Below are 4883 nucleotides of genomic sequence, written 5' to 3'. Positions count from 1 at the left end.
ATCATTAATATGGTTAAAGTTTGGCGACACTTCAGTGGGTTTCTTTCATAGTTGGACCCATACGGCAGACGAACCCAACACTGACATTTATTTAGACTATTTACATTTACGATGTTTTTATACTATTTCATTTTGCCAATCCACAATTTTGTATTAACCTTACAACTAGGGGGAAACACCATCGAAATATATAAAAATCCTTGATGTTGCCCGGGAAAGTCAGAAACCAAATAAGTTAGTCTCAAACTTGTGATGTCATCAGATATAAAGTCTGGAGCTGCTCTATAGACAATGGGTCTTTCTCAATGTCGAGTACGCTTGCTTGGTAGCACATGTCTTCCGAGCGTCTTGCTTCAGAAGCGAGGCAAGAATACTTCCTGGCATTCGGAAAACGAAGAGTGAAACAGCAAGTGTGCAGGTGTGCGTCATATGAGAGGCCCCGCCTTACATTTTCCAACAATAGATTTGGGGAAATTGGTCAGTGCGCAAAGCATTGTGGGGATTTTAAGACTGCGGGGGCTACACATGTGCAGCCTCGAAATGTATCCAAACGAAGTGAGCCGGGCTCGGTAGAATTCCAAGTATGCTGGACATTGGAACAGTACTTCGGCGGCACTCAATGACGTAGTATGCTTGATATAGTGGCTCTGGAGCAGCTTTACTCGAGATTGAGAAACACCCAATGAATGGGAGGCTGGATCCACATAATGTTAGTTTTCTGTTTATTTTAACAAAATTAGCTTTGTACTTTTCTCAGTCTCAAGTCAGCAACATTACTCAACTGTGACGTTTAAACGTTGATCAATTGGTAATAAGGGGCCTAAAGTATGCCAAGAAAATATGCCCCAGCATTACACCACCACTTTTTCATACCTTGGATATAACTAGCGGTTATTCCAGTTACTGTTGCCTTTCTATCCTCTTTAACCAGTCTGGTGATTCTCCTCTAACCTCAACAAGGCATCTTCTGCCCAGCTCACTGGATATTTTCCCTTTTTCCGACCATACTCTGTAAACTCTAGAGATGGTTGTTTTTAGTTGATCATATTATGATAGAACAACGTGGGCATTCTTTATACTAGATGTAGTACTCCTTTAAGCTTACAACCACACCTGTACCTTTTCAAACTGACTTTTAGCTAATTATGTAAATGAAAATGGTTTATAGATAACAATTTGAATCGTTTTTCAGTTAATTTTGTAAGCTTTTTCCTCAGCTGACAGAATCTTTGTATTGTGAATTCTTTTCCCACTTTATTATTTCCCGCATGGGAATAACTGGGATGATCGTTTGTTCCATGGCAGCCAGAAACAAAATAATCACTAATATATAAAGTCTATTTGTAAAAACTGTCAGCAATTCCCCAAAACTGCTGGGCACTATAGCTTTTGATGTAAATGCTGCTGAAAACAATTGTCAGGAACCATAATCCGCCCCAGATGAATCCATATTCGGTGCTCCAGTCATTATTTACAGCAGCAGGAGGGTGTTGGGATTGACTTTAAATAACCTGCAGTGCCGGTTTAAGGTAATGAATAAATAAGGGAACAAATACAACTGTGTGTCTCATTAGTCGCTTTTTTTAGAAAACTCAAACTATGAAATCAGACTGTGGCTACCTGTTAACACCAGCAGTTCATTGCTGTTGCTTTAAATACAAAGTAATGGTTTAAAGATAAAAATAAAGAACTGTATGCATTTATTTAAAAATGCAAATCGACATAAAGGACCAGACAGGAATAAGAAGAAAGTAAGCGAGAGTGAAACGTAGTGTACAATGGGAGCCAGAGCCTTTTCTTATCAAGCTCCACTTTTGTGGAATCAGCTTCCAGTTTGTGTTCGGGCGGCAGACAGCCTATCCGTTTTTAAGAGTGCGCTTAAGACCTTCATTTTTGATAAAGCTTATAGTTAGCAGTGCATGACATTAAGGATTTTGGGAGATGGCCCTGTGGGCCATCTAAGCTAATTTACAGATGGCCCTGAGCCCAATAGAGATTGCCCTGAAAAATGCGCGCGGACGAAATTGCACTAAGGTTTTGAGGGGCCTCCCCCTAGAACATTTAGATTTTTGCAGGTCTTACTGTAGATGCTGTCTGGTGCATTCTCTAGACTGAATTATAAGATGAACCACCACAATATTATATTGTACAATTTCAATTTTATTCTTAATTTCACTTGTTTGTTTGTTTGTTTTTTCTTGTTTGTGTTTGCTCTCTTGCATGCCCTGCATTCCTATAATAAATACTTAAGTTGTTGGTCAAGACAATTTCCATCTGATGAAGGCAAATGCCTTCCCAGATGTAAAAAAGTAGAAAACATTACATTCAGTTGTAACTGCCAAAACAAACATTATTTACACTATTATGGCCCCTGTTAAAAATATTTGTAATGTTATCTACTGTAAGTTGGTCGAACGAATGCCTCCTCATCCGGAAGCTGACCGAGCAGACCCGAGCAGCAGTCGAGAGGAGCTGAGAGGATCCGCGAAGCCCACAACATGGTGACGTCGGAGTTCCCGTTAGCCGGCAAATCTAAATCTCTTCGGTCAAAATAATTTCCCTTTAGCGCAATACCGCTTCAGTTGCGCCACTTATGTGACAGACAAGAAGAGCTGACCCGAGCTCGACCGCTGCGTCTGAGTCGGCAGAAGTGAGGCTGAGAGGGATGGCCGAAGCGCATCCGCGAAGCGGACGTCAGAGTTTCACCTATTTAGCCGCGGGCAATCTAATCTCTTCGCGTCAAAATAATTTCCCTTTAGCGGCTGTGATGTGACAGAAATAGAATGTGTCTGGTCAGACAGAAGATTAGTGGTTAACTTCTGTTAAACATTTTGAGATATTGTGGAGTATAGAGATTGTGAGCTGTCCTGTTATGTGGTTGATTGTTGCTTTATCTGTGTTTGGCGCCTCTGGCGTTAAGTTATTAAGCGGTTAGTCGCGTTCCAGGTGGCATGGGTTATAACTAATGTCATGATATGCGCGCTTCTATCTTGCTTGTGCTCCGGCACCCGAGTGTTTTGTTCGTTGTCGACGCTTATTGTTTAGGTGTCTTTTATAAGCAGGTAGTCCTATCATTGTAAACTGGCGTCTTGTATCTGACTCAGATATGCATCATGAACCGCGTCTCCTGGTGTAAGTTTAGTACTGGCGGGTGGTGTGATGAGAGTAGATATACTCTGTTCGCTTGCTGACGAGTGTCGACAACGCAGTTCCGGCATTGTTCTCTTGTCGCGGTGTGTGTAAAGCCAAACTTCGTTGTGTTATAGCTACTGGCCTAGTTGTGGTTAGCCTCTCTAAACTTTCCTTTTAGTTGGTCCCTGTAGCTACTGTTTTTAGTTTGCTGTCGCGTCACTTCACCTCAGACTGTGATCCTCGCTAGAGATCTTTGTGTGTTTGTGCTTTTTATCTTGGTTGATTCTTTTGTGTGTTTGCTCTCGCCTTGATCGCGGCTCCAGCATAGTGGGTTTTCATTGTGCGCGAGATCCGCTGAGCAATACTGGTGGCCGGTGCGCATGGCCTCTTTCGGTCTCTAGTTCCTTGATTTGTCTTGCACGCCCTCCACCTTTTTTTTTTTGTGGGGGGTTGGTCTAGGGAGCTGGAGTATGGTTCTGGCTCCTGGGTTTGTTCTTCGATACTATGTGCTGTTGTTTTGTCTTGTGGTGTGTTCTTTCCTTGCTCTCTTTGTATTGGTGGGGTATGTCTCATTGTTCGATGATGTACACCCTTGTTCTTCCCTATTATGATCTTTTTGTCTGGTGAGTGGTTTTGGGGGTCTTGTTCGCTTGCGCTGTACTTCCGGCGAGTCGTGGCTGGATTCCTGTTGCTGTGGTTCTGAGTCCTGGATCCTGAGACCTGCATCGTGTCTCCGCGGGATCCTGAGCTCGCTGGGTATCCTGTGTGGTGGCCGTGGTCCGTTGCTCGTGTTTCTCTGTTATTCATATTGTTCCCTGGTATCTCCTGTCCGCTCGGCTGTAAGTCTTTGTGTGATTGCTGCATCCTGTGCTTGTGACTCCTGAGTTCTTCGTGGCCTGGCCTGTTGCTGTTGGCTGTTTGGATCCTTGATGTCCCTCGACTCGCTGTTGGGTCAGTGCTAGTGGGTTTGCTCTTGCGGTCAGCATCCTATGTGGTCTGTGATGGTAAGTCCTGGACCTCCTGGTGGGACTTCGAGTCTGGTGGGTTCTGGAGACCGTGTGTTTGTCGGTGTCTCTGCCTGGGGATGACTTCTTCCTTTGGTTGTCTGGCTGGCTCTCTGGGTCGAGGTACTATCGTTTCTGATGGGCTCCCACACAGGATGCTGTACTGCTCGTCCTGTGTGTCTGTCTATACCTTCCTATTTATTACTAGTATTCATCTTTCGCTCAATCACATTTGTCTGTTAGTGGATTTTAAATAGTTATTTCTTTCATATCTTTACAGCACTGGGCATCTATTGCACGTCCGTGCTCGTTCCTGGGAGAGGGTATCCCTCCTCTGTTGCTCTCTCCGAAGTTTTCTCCCATGTTCTCCCTTATATCTAGTACTGGATTTGTCTCCATGGAAGTTACAAATTTCCTTGTTACGATGTTTGTGGTGGTTAGCTGTCTACAGGAGCCGAGGGTTTGTCGTTTTGATTTCTGGTGGGTTTTTGGTATCTGGCACTGTTGTTGTCCTCTGGTTGGCTACCTTCGGTTGGTCATTTCTATGTGGGATGGAGTACTGTGTCTGTGCGCGTTGATTTTTCTGGCAGAGTGCTGTTTTAGAAGTTGTGTAGAATAACTAAGTGATTGTGACTTTGTACGGGCTCGTTGCTTTGCTGTGTGTGTGTTTCTCAGGGTGTGTTCGGTCATTTCCAATTAGAGTTGGTGTTTAATGTTATACTGATTTGGATGTCACCGGAGCACCTT

This window comes from Notothenia coriiceps, unplaced genomic scaffold (assembly GCF_000735185.1).
Source record: "Notothenia coriiceps isolate Sejong01 unplaced genomic scaffold, NC01 NC01_scaffold00020314, whole genome shotgun sequence".
NCBI classification, from domain to species: Eukaryota; Metazoa; Chordata; class Actinopteri; order Perciformes; family Nototheniidae; genus Notothenia; species Notothenia coriiceps.
Note: the sequence above shows the minus strand (reverse complement) of the source record.